Source organism: Zonotrichia leucophrys, unplaced genomic scaffold (genome assembly GCF_028769735.1).
Source record: "Zonotrichia leucophrys gambelii isolate GWCS_2022_RI unplaced genomic scaffold, RI_Zleu_2.0 Scaffold_47_404062, whole genome shotgun sequence".
Classification (NCBI taxonomy): domain Eukaryota; kingdom Metazoa; phylum Chordata; class Aves; order Passeriformes; family Passerellidae; genus Zonotrichia; species Zonotrichia leucophrys.
Window position 1 is genome coordinate 111,469 of NW_026992252.1, and position 12,583 is coordinate 124,051.

Consider the following 12,583-nt stretch of genomic DNA (forward strand, 5'->3'; position numbering starts at 1 on the left):
CTGCTTTCTAATACTCAAAACTGTGTTAGTTTCTATCTGGCCGATTTCGGTATCAGAACTGGCACCCCAGATGGGACAATCTGACTGATTTCCCCTGGATCCCGGGATCTCTGGATCTTCATGCCAGCACTGGGACTTTGCTGAAGGAGACCACAGATCCCCAGTCCAGCCTGGGACACAGGTAAGATCCCACCTGTTAATAAGGCATTCTTTCTAGGAACCCTGCCCACATAAGATGTGCAGATTTTCCAGTGCTGTGGGTGGATTATTTGGTAGTCCAGAATTTGGTATTTGATTTTGTTATTATTGATTGATAATTGTTTTGTATTTGTGTAATTGTTTTGTATTGTATTGTAACATTTTGGGGGTGGTCCCCTGTCAGAGCGATGGTCAGAGGACAATCTAAAGGGGACATTCTAAGAAGTCCCCACTTGGTTGTATTTTGAGACACTGGGGGAAAAAAAAGGTGAGCCCCCTGGGGGAACAGCTACCAGGGAGAATTTGATGAAGTATTTTCATAAATAGTGGCCATAATATAAACTAGATTCTGGAGAAAAATGGCTACATAACGGAACCTTGAAATAATGTTGTTTTCTAAAATGAGAACGGAAATGGGCTGGAAATTTCATGAAAGAAGCCCAAATGTTGAAATGTAGAAACTGCCTTAAAAAAAAAACCCAAAAAACAAAAAAAACCAAAACAACTAAAACACCCCACAATCCCCACCCAAAAAACAAAACGTCCCTCCACAAATGGGTGAGAGCTGTTAAACATAATCCACCCAAGATAAATGGACTATGGAGAACTGCCTTGGCTTTGGGAATACAGAGAAATGTCTTGCAAGCAAAGGGGGGGGGGGGGGGGCGGGAAGTGGCAGATTTAAGCTCAAACCTTCTACAGAGAGTATTGGAATATGTATCCCAATATAACCAGTTAGATGGTGCCTAGGCCAGTTCTGACCTTCGCTGCTTGGCCAGAGGCAGCACTGTGGTGTTTAACCCCAGAGGTACCTTGGCTGGCGGCAAAGTGCAGCGGGGCACAAGACAGGACTCCGTTCTCCTCAGGGGAGAGCTTCTGGCGATGGTGAAGAAAAGAAGGGAGCGGATTCTGCTAGAAGGTAGCCAGATGTTTATTCCATGAGTACAGATACGTCTGCACTGGGCCACTGCTGGTAACAGAATGAAGCCGCATGGTCTGATTCACATTTTAAGCTCAGGACAGGGGAAGGGGAGGGGACAGGTGAGTCACCAACCAGGTGAAGGGGCAGGGTCTCAAGGTACTAGGGACACCTATCACACGACGCCTTGCTGGTATGTTAGCCTGATTGACAGGGCACACTCAGCGAGGGGCGAGGGGGAAGGGAGAAGGTAAAACAGGATATTGCAACACACCACAACATCTCCCCCTAGTTTTGTTTAAAAAGAAGAGGGCTGTGTTTATGGTGCAAAATGATTCTACTGAGGCTTCCAGGTCATCCACTGGAGCACTGAGGGCTTCTAAATGGTAGACTTCAGGAGGGGGAGATGAGTTTGAGATTAACTTGAGAACCATGCGTCTGATTACTCCAAAAACAATGCTAAAAACTACAATAACTACAACTAAAATAAATAGCACTAAAATTACAGTTTTCAGAATAGATCCCAACCAGCCGAGAGTCCCCAGCCATTGAAAAGTCCATTCAGCTCGTTGTCAGTTTCTCTGTTGATGTCTGAGAGCCTTTGTCAAGGTAGTCCATACGTGGTTTGGGCTGCGGTACTATGTAGGAGATTGCAGGTGGGATGATCACGAGTAGGACGAGAAGCAGGCTCGGTCTCATGACGTCTCGAGGCTACACACGAACAGTGGGATCTAAACTGGTACAAAAACTTGAGACAAACATATATTACAAACTATTCCAGATAGGAGGCTTAAATGGAATTTCTTCTAGAGAACGTGCGCGGCGTTTTCTTCTCCAGGCAGCGTGAGCAACCTGGGGTGCTTCTGCAGATTTCTCTGAGACTTTGGGAACATAGGGCTTTACCCATTTGGAAGGAACCCACCTTAAACCAGAGGGGGTGGACACACAGGCGTATCCACGTCCCCAAGTAACCAATTTGTAAGGTCCCACCATTTTCCAAGTCTCAGGGTCCTTTACTAAAACTGGAGGTTTTTCTTTCATCAACCTGTGACTGTTCCCCCTAAAGTGGCGTAGGATGGGAGGGTTCAGGCTGTCAAAAGAACAATTCAGAAAATTTATTGTGAATAGTGCCCTGGATAACCGGATGTGGGGAGGTTCTACCTTCAGAACCTGTTGTTGCTGGTCCAGGACCCTTTTAATATCACGGTGAGTTCTTTCTACAATGGCTTGACTTGTAGGGGAGTAGGGGATGCCAGTTTTGTGCTCTACTCCCCATTGCTGCAGGAAGCTCCCGAATTCCTTGGACTTATAAGCGGGCCCATTATCAGTTTTCAGCTCCTTGGGGATGCCCATGAAAGAAAAAGCCTGTAAGAGGTGCTTAATAGCATCAATAGATGACTCTCCTGTGTGGGCAGAAGCATAGACCGCTCCAGAAAAGGTATCTACACTAACATGAACATATTTCTGCCGTCCAAAAGCCTGTATGTGTGTTACATCTGTTTGCCACAGTTCACAACTGTTCAGTCCCCTTGGGTTTGCTCCCGTACTCACTGTAGGGAGTGCATGTTGTTGGCAATTTGGGCACGTGGCCACAATCGCTTTGGCCTGTTCTCGAGCGATGTTAAACTGGCGAACCAGGCCAGGTGCATTTTGGTGGAAAAGCTGGTGGCTGATTTTTGCCTGTTCAAAAACATTTGGGAGAGTGGCCATCACTGCAGGTGCAGCAAGAGCATCTGCCCTTCTGTTGCCTTCAGCGATAAACCCTGGCAAGTCAGTGTGTGACCTGACATGCATCACATAAAAGGGTTGCTCTCGGTGAGTGACTAACTTTACCAGTTTTGAGAGCAATTCAAAAAGTGCAATGTTAGATACATCTTGCAGTATTGCTTGATCTGCTCTGGATACTACTCCTGCCACGTATGCAGAGTCTGTAATCAGATTAAATGGTTCTGAGAACCTTTCAAAAGCCCTAACAACTGCAGCCAATTCAGCAACTTGAGGTGAACCTTCCACCTCAGCAATGTCCGTCTCCCACTGCTGGGTTTGAGGATCTTTCCAAGTCATAACAGACTTGTGTGACCTCCCGGACGCATCTGTAAAGACAGTTAGAGCCCTTTTTAAAGGTCTCCTACTTAGAGCAGTTCTTAATTTTAAAGTAAATTGAACATCTTGTTCAAACAATTTGCAAGCGGGCCGTGCTACTGAAAATTGTCCTGAGTAGGAATCCAGAGCAAACTGCAACACTTCATTTTCTTGAAACAATTGTTCCAGTATTTTCATAGTATTTTGACCTGATTTTAACTCAACTGGAATGTGAATGCACTTAAAATCACATCCTGCTAACTCCCTGATCCGGGTCCTTGCTTTCCGGATCAGTTCTGCTATCAGCTCCTGAGGCTTTGTCAGCCTCTTGGACCTTTTGTGACTGAGGAAAACCCATTCTATGATCAAGAGAGAGTCCCTCTGGTCCCGGTCCTTTTTTGGTGTGTCCTTTGCCTTAGGTGTTTGTTTTTCCTCCCACTGGAAAATAATTCCATGGAGGTGTGGCAACTTACCTAGGATGATAAATTTGAATGGCAGATCAGGCCGGCATCGGTGGGCCTGTCTTGTGGACATTGCAATCTGAACCTTTTCTAGAGCTTTCCGTGCCTCTGGGGTAATAGACCTAGGAGCCCTGGGTCCTCTCCCCCTTTCAGTAAATTGAAAAGAGGGGCAAGGTCTTCATTAGTCAGACCAAGCCATGGTCTTACCCAATTCAAAGACCCACACAACTTGTGGACATCCGCAAGGGTCTTGATCCTTGGATTGATTTCTAGTTTTTGAGGAACAATGGTCCTATTTCCAATTTCTAAGCCCAAATACTTCCAAGGTGGCATCTTTTGAATTTTCTGTTCCTGGAGCTCGAACCCTGCAACAATCAATGCATCGATCGTTAGGTCAAGCGCATGTGTTAGTAAATCATCATTGGGGGCACACACAAGGATATCATCCATATAATGGTAGATGATGGCCTTCTCTGCGGCTGCACGCACTGGGGAAAGCAGGGAAGAGACATACCACTGGCAGATAGCTGGAGATACTTTCAGGCCCTGAGGAAGAACAGTCCAATGGTACCTTTTCATAGGAGCTTCTGAATTGATAGAAGGGACTGAGAATGCCAAACGCGGTGCATCGTCAGGGTGCAATGGGATTTGAAAAAAACAATCTTTAATATCAATAACAGCTAATTTCCAATCTTGAGGAAGCATTGTTGGGGATGGCATACCAGGTTGAGGAGAACCCATATCTTCAATTACATTATTAATTTGTCGGAGGTCACAGAGAAGTCGCCACCTCTTTTTGTCAGCTTTTTGGATGACAAACACTGGAGAGTTCCATGGGGACATGGTCTCTACAATGTGGCCCTTTCTTAGTTGCTCTTGTACTAGTTCCTCAAGCACCTTTATTTTTTGTTTACTGAGTGGCCACTGTTTCACATCAACTGGTTCGTCTGTTTTCCACTTCAGTTTTTGGGTGGGGCGCTGTTGTTTAATGACTGCTGCACAAAAATGCTGTGGAGAGTCTGGAATATTAATTGTGACACCCCACTGGGCCATTAAATCTCTCCCTAACAAAGGTTCTGAATAATCTAACACAAATGGACGGATATTTGCCAATTGTCCGTTTGGACCCTCGAATTGAATAATGCTTTTGGATTGCCTTGCCAATTGCAGACCTCCTACACCTCGAAGGTGACCAGCAACATTTTGTAAAGGCCAGTGTGCTGGCCAGTCTTGTACTGGAATCACGGTGCAGTCTGCACCTGTGTCTACAAGCATTTCAATGCGTTTAGACTCCCCACCCCCACTGACATTGCACCACAATTTGGGTTTATCTGTCCCAATAACTTGGACCCGGGCGACTGTGGGCCCTTGTTTATCGACATTTTCAGGTAAAGATGGCACAGGGATAGCTTGAGCAACAATTTGTCCCTTGGGAAGAAACAGGGGTGGGTGGAAACAGTGCAGGCTGAGAACAAATTGCTTGGGATCTGATGTTGTTATTCCCGGAGCAATTTCGATCTCTTGTGGTGTGTTTTTGTCCCCAGTGATGATGTACTTACAACGAATTTGGTTCCAAGTACCTTTCTGTTCAGGATTTACAGAGACAATATGCCAGTCAGTGTCCTTCAGGTGGAGTGACTCTGTCAGCTGCAACCTGTAAGGCTCATTGACAGAAGATGCGGTTAATACAGAATCACTTAAATCATAACAAAGGTTATTTTGTTTCACATTTAACAGTGGACTAGCGGACTTAGTCTTTGAAGCACCTGCTTCACTTACACAAATGTTAATATTATCGTGCGCTTGATTTATTTTGCTACCCTTATTCTCTTGGCCTGCTCCTTTTATGTCTGCACGCCTGGCAGGCTGGCGCTTTATTCTTCGTTTTTTTGTTGTTGACCCCCAGGGAGGGCTTGCAGTTCTCCTCCCCTGCTATTTTTAAATTCATCAAATTCCCTTTTCAGGGGGCACTGGTTACTCCAGTGCCCCAGCTTATTACAAAGCAGGCATGGTTTAGTGGGCTCAACCATTGCCGGTCTCCGCTGCTGCCCAGGGTGCTGCTGTGCTGAAAGAGAAGGTGCAGGGCTGGCAACAGCAACACGCTGAGGTGGTCTTGGTAGCAGCCTTGGTCTGGTGTCTTCAGCAACACTCATCAGAGGCACTTTCCTGTTACAGACTAGAAGCATATCTTTTAGTGTAGGGGGAGGTTCCATAGGAAGGCTCAGGATTGCCGCTCGACACTGTTCATTTGCATTTGTAAATGCTATTTCTTCTAAAATTGCTTCCCTTGCATTTTCCTTTTTAACTTGTATTTCAATGGCTCTAGTTAGCCTTTCTACAAATTTCACAAAAGGTTCTGATGGTAGTTGTTTGATTTTACTATAGGGCTCAAAAGGCCCCTCAGGTTGGAGGGAAAAGAATGCCTTTTCAGCTGCTTCCTTTACTTTCTCAAGTGTTTCTGCAGGAATTGCAGCAGCTTGGACTGAGGGAGAAGACCATTGACCCTCACCACAGAGGTGGTCAATAGTAATAAGGTTACCATTGTTGTCTTTTGCTGTGTTTGGATCAGCCTGTAAGCTTGGGAGAGCATCTTTTAGCAGTTGTTTCAATGCTGATTCCCATAATTTGAATTCCGTGGATGTCATGAGACATGAAAACAATTGTTTTAAATCATGTGGAACCACAATAGTCCTACTTAATTCAGAATTTAAAAGGCCACGGAAATATGGACTGTGTTGACCATATTCTTTATGAGATTTACAGATCTCTTTAATCAATTGTCGTCCAAAAGAACTCCAATTAGCAGCTGGGGCTGCTCCAGCTTGAGCTGCAGGCTGAAACGTAACAGGGGCCAGTGACAACATGGCACCATGCATTGGGTCTGCTGTCCCCTGCTCTGTATCCCTTGAATCAGAAGCATTGGGATCACAGCTACAGGTTTGGGGACAGGCAGTGGGTGTGTCCCCACCGTGGGAACCCGGGGAGGGGGCGGGGAAAGGGAGCCGGCAAGGGGCGGGGATACCGTGGGAACAAGGGGCGGGGTCACCTGGTGACATCACGTCAGCAGCTGCCCCCTGGCAGGAGTAGAGGGGCGGAGCTGAGGGTACTGCAGGAAAGGCGGGGGGAGGGGGGAAGGTGTCACTAGGAACAGGAGGAGAGGGGGATGGGGCAGGAATTTTGGGATGCTTAAGAGGATTTTGGGAAGAAGAAGACCAGGTTTGGGAAGATGCCACGTGGCACCCACCATCTTGTGCACCCCCTAGGGACTGGGGGCCATTTTGGACATCACTGCTCTCCGAAAAGCTAACACGTGCTTGGGATTTTTTTGGGGAAAGAGGTTTAGGGGTTTTAGAGGGAGAGGGAGGAACAGGGAGAGCAGAGGCACATGGCTTTACATTTGGCTTTTTCTCCATTTCCTTTTGTTTGAGCAATGCTGTTCGAATTTGTAAACTCCAGAACACAAATTTAGCTGAGGATGATTTGCCAGATTGTCCTAAGGTTATCAATTCATTCCCAACTTTATCCCAGAATTGAATATTGTGGATTTCTTCAGGGAAATGTTTGGGAACTGCAGAAAAAGCCATCTTATAAACTGTTTCAATTTTCCTTTAGAGAATTTCACATTACTCTTGATTAAAATGCTAACAATATGATAATACACTCCCCTTTGTACAATGCTAAGTTTGGAACCCATGATAGATGTAAAAAAGCAGAGTACTTAATCCCGCCTGACCAAAAACAAAGCTAAAATCAGCTACCAATTTCTAAAAAAAACCACAGATAGAAAGCGATAACGAGCAGACAAAAGCTTCACAATGCAGCTGTATATACTGCCTTTAAAATTCCCGGGCAGCAGCGGCAGGGCACGCTCTGCTGAACAGAGGCAGAAACAAAGCCTCCCCCGCGGTGGAATGCAACACCCCCGCGGAGCAGAGGGAGCAGCCACTCCACGTGGCAGCCGAAACCGGGCCGCCCCCCCCCCGCCGCCGCGTGTGCAGAGCACGCCCGACCCCCGCAGGTCCCCCGGCCACGTGGAAAGAGAGCCCCCCCCCTCCTCCGCAAAGAGAAAGAGAAAGAAAATCTCCTAACACGTGTCTGGACACGCTGCTGAGCCGGGGGGGGGAAGGGCAGAGAGCGATCCCGCTCCGGCGCGAATTCTAAAAAACAGTGAAACACGCAGCAGGAAAGCTAAACTAGAACGCTATGAATTCTCGTCTGTGGGGCTGCGCAGCCAAAATGCAAAGGCAAAAAAGGAACAGAACTCGCGGCAGAGTCTGTTTTTGAGCTTCTGCTCTACCGAAAGCAGAGATACTCACGTGAAATGGAAGCTGTAGGCTGGGTACAGGCAGGCAGGTCTCCACCGGAAAAGGACCTCTCTCTGGGTGCAAGAGAGGCTGCCCTTTTCTCCCTCTGGAAAATCTGCTCACCACAATGAAGCTGGGCTTTCCAGAAGGCACCGAACAGTCCACGAAACTTTTTCTGGGAATATTCCCAAAGTCTCTAGCTGGGAGTCTTGAAGCCAGGCTCCTTTCAGCTGGATGCACGGCTGGCAGAAGCTTCTCTGAGGAATTGCGAGTCCTTTTTCGGGCTGCAGAGTCGAGCCACCCACAGGGACGCCAATATATTGGAATATGTATCCCAATATAACCAGTTAGATGGTGCCTAGGCCAGTTCTGACCTTCGCTGCTTGGCCAGAGGCAGCACTGTGGTGTTTAACCCCAGAGGTACCTTGGCTGGCGGCAAAGTGCAGCGGGGCACAAGACAGGACTCCGTTCTCCTCAGGAGAGAGCTTCTGGCGATGGTGAAGAAAAGAAGGGAGCGGATTCTGCTAGAAGGTAGCCAGATGTTTATTCCATGAGTACAGATACGTCTGCACTGGGCCACTGCTGGTAACAGAATGAAGCCGCATGGTCTGATTCACATTTTAAGCTCAGGACAGGGGAAGGGGAGGGGACAGGTGAGTCACCAACCAGGTGAAGGGGCAGGGTCTCAAGGTACTAGGGACACCTATCACACGACGCCTTGCTGGTATGTTAGCCTGATTGACAGGGCACACTCAGCGAGGGGCGAGGGGGAAGGGAGAAGGTAAAACAGGATATTGCAACACACCACAACAAGAGAGAAAAAAACCTGCTTCCAATTCCTTTGTGTTATAGATAGGTAATATGATGATTGGCTCTCGCAATTAGGGAATGAATATTGTGTGTAAGTTAAAAGAAGTTTTATTAATGTATGGTTCTGTTATTGTAGTTTGTTGTTTAGATGTCCTCTGTTCTCCCCATAGTCCCCTTCCTCCCCTCTGTATTGTTGCCACCGGACAGCCTGGGTTGTCTGAGGCATGTAGAAGAAAGGCGTGTACATGTGCCCCTTGCATGGGGCAGTTGAGAATGGGGAAAGCTTGTTGCTAGGGTTGTGCGGCATAACAACACCTGACCTCCAATCAAGTTGCAAGAAAGTAGTCTCCACCAATGGACGGCAAAGAAGAGTTGACTGACAGACTTTGGGAAGAGCCAGGGTTGCCTAATGCAACCCTCCAGGTGTATAAAAGGCGGAGCAGCCATTTTGTAGATGAGCTTGTGGCAGTTGGTCACAGACAGTATGCTGTCCTTTTTCCTTATTCAGTCCTTTGTTGTATTTGTTAAGGTTTAATAAACCTTTAAAATTTTAAAGTGAGCAGTCATTTCTCACACTTTGCAACACAGCAGGAAAAAGAAAACAAACCTTAAGTGCTGGTTGAACTTTGGGGCCCAGCTGGTGCATTCCTGCATAATGGTTTTCTGATAAGAATAGCCCCTCTGTTTATCTGGCTGTAGGAGCAGAAAGACAATCTTTGAAGTTCATTGAAACCTCTTTAATTACTCCTAGGGAAGCTGAAAAACTAAACCTAAGTTTTAAAAATTGAAATTGTTTAACTGGCTTTTATGAAAAAGTATTATCTGTTACACTGCTAAAATCTGTTTTGATGTAATTAAAAATTTAGAAACAAAAGGCACTGTATTTTAGATGCATTCTGCTTACAGTTCTAAAATCTGCTTGGCTAGTGAAAAACAAAAAAACAGACAGGAGCTGATGTTTAACAATTGATTATCAAAGGCTTAATGCTTACATGGGACATTTCACTGCGGCTGTCGCAAATATTGCAAACCTCACTGCTACACTGCAGGCAACTGCAAACAAATGGATGGCAGTTTGGCATAGAAAAGAGAGGGTAGCTTTAGAGCAGCCAAATAAACCTAGTCCTATACTGGATACCTCTGCATTTACCTCAGACTCTGTAGTTGAAGATGTCTGATTCACTGATGCCTCATCCAAACCCACTGATGGTAAATGGAAGCACAGGGCAGTTGCTCTTAATGCTGAAACAGGAGTGGAACTAGTAGAAGAAGGAATAGGAAGTGCGCAGGTGGGACCGTTAAAAGCTGTGTTGCTGGCAGTAAAGGAGAAAGCAAGGATGGTGTATGTTGATTTTTATGCAGTCTGGGCTGGTGCCACACAATGATTGTGTCAGTGGAAGTGTAAATTGGCAATGAAGGGAAAGAGGTTTGGCAGAAAGAACATTGGAAATGGCTGTTGTTACAGGCTCAATCCTGACAAATCCAGATAAGATGGGTCAAAGCTCATGCCAACCAGTCATTGTCAAATTACCCCAAATTGGGATTGTACCTACGACTAACAAACACTTGAGGACCATTAGCCTGGGTGGCTACTGACTCTAATGGCCATCAACAGAGTATCAGTTCCCGATGGATATTTCCCACATTCTGAACTACTCTTATCATTGTATAAGTTGTTTTTTTTAGCTTATTTAATAACCTTGGATGTTCAAGTATATCTTCACCAGAAAGAAAACAGTGAAACAGTGTATATCCAGATATGAGACAAGGAGATGTTCAAGCAGCAGTGGAAAGGACTTTTGATTGCCTACATGGCTGTGGGAACTATGGGCAGAGACTCCTAAAAACCTCCTATAAGCGAATAAAGCCAGTTCCAGACACAGAGGAACCATACTGGACAGCACAGTAACTAATAAATCTGCTGTAGCTTAAGCTGCAAGAAAATCAGAAACTCTAAAAATACAGTCATTGTATAGTTTACCTTTTTATGTTTACCGGCCAATATTTTCAATACTGTAGCATGGCTGTTCTCACCCGGATTTGTCAGCCATCCAAAAAACCCTTGCAACTAATGATTATAAAAGATAGGAGAGCAATGTCATTTTTCTTAAGGGCCGCTCTCATATAACACACATAGAACAAATACTATCTGACCCTTGGAAGAGAAATTCACACCTAAAGCTGATGCAAGCTGTGAGACTTTTATAACAAACTGCAGTAACTGTTGGATTTGTTCTCAGTTTCCTACTCATTCAGATGAAAGTGTTCAGATGATGGGAATTCCAACAGCAAACATATTTTCCAACGGTATTCCTCCCACTGGAATGATGCTCTTTTTGGAAGGGAAGGCAGTCCAAACCTCCATAGACCAACAAATCCTGATAATAGATATAGTAGCTGTTGAAACCTCCTGTGTTCACAGATGCCTAAAGGGACCAGGGATGACTTTACACCAAAACATGTAATTACCAGAGTGTAACCAAGGAATAATGGTAGGAGATTATCCCAAGTGTCATTTATATTTGGATGTAACAGGAATAGGCATTTAAAATATTTATTGATGGCCTGTTCCAGACAATATGGGATACTACTGGCTTTGTAGAAATCAAACTAGAAAAGCTCTACCCCCTAAATGGCAAGTAATATGCACCATTGGAAATGTAGTCTCAGAGATAGATATAACTGATAAATCAGAACTCCCCAGAGGACACTTATGATCTTTTATAACAAGATAAAAGCAAAATTTGAATCCCTTGGTTGAGAGATCCTCTGGATTCCACAGATTTGTGAGAGGGTTCCTACCATGGTTAGGAGTGCCTGAATTAGAAAAGGCGATAGTGAATATATCTGGAGTATTCAAACAAATAGAAAATCAGACAAACAATGCAATCAATGCAACAAGAAGTTACCAGCCTCTCAAAGGTAGTCAAGCAAAACCGAATGTCTTTGGATTTGCTTTTGGCTTCCAAAGGTGGGTTGTGCGCAGTTATCAACACTAGCTGCTGTGTATACATAGATCAGACTGAGAATACAGACAGATTTGAAAGAAATTAGAATGAACACTGGAATCTTTCACAAAATAGAAAAAATCTAGGGGAAGATATATTTGGTTGGATAACATCATGGATTCCAAATTTAAATGTGATTGTAAGAAAACTGATTGACGTAATGATAATAGTTCTGACATTAATGCTTTGTGTGTGGATTCTATTCCAAATCTGCAAAATAGGATGGAACAAGATGCGTAGATCTGACAAGAAACATTTTTTCTGAAAAGGTCTCAAAAGGATGGATGGTTACTCTAACTTAAATCTTTTCACATAGTGTTAGGAATCTTGATCAGCATTATTAGAGTACTAGATAATCTGAATAAGAGAAGTTTTCAATTATTTTGATGAATATTTGTATATGTTTTAGTTTTGCAGTATATTTATGAATTTTCTGCAAGCATTGCTTTGGAATGTTTGTGGGGTTTTTCTGTGGTTGCCACAGTGGGCAGAGAAGATTCTTCCCTAAATTCAGCTTGGAAGCTCGCACAACATTTCATATAATTGTGGAATCAGATTTGCATACCTCTTCAGAGCAAGGTATAAAATTACTATAATTGAAGGAAGTGCATGTAGTAATGGGAAACAATGTATGAAGCATGATTGTACAAAACAAGGAATGCTAAACTTCTGATGGCTCCTGGAGAAAGGGAGAAAGAACTGAAGAAAGAGAGAAAGAAAGAACCTTTGGGTTTGGAAACCAATGAAAGATTTGATAAAATTGGGAAGGTATTTGGTCCAAACGTAGGACCCTGACTGGAG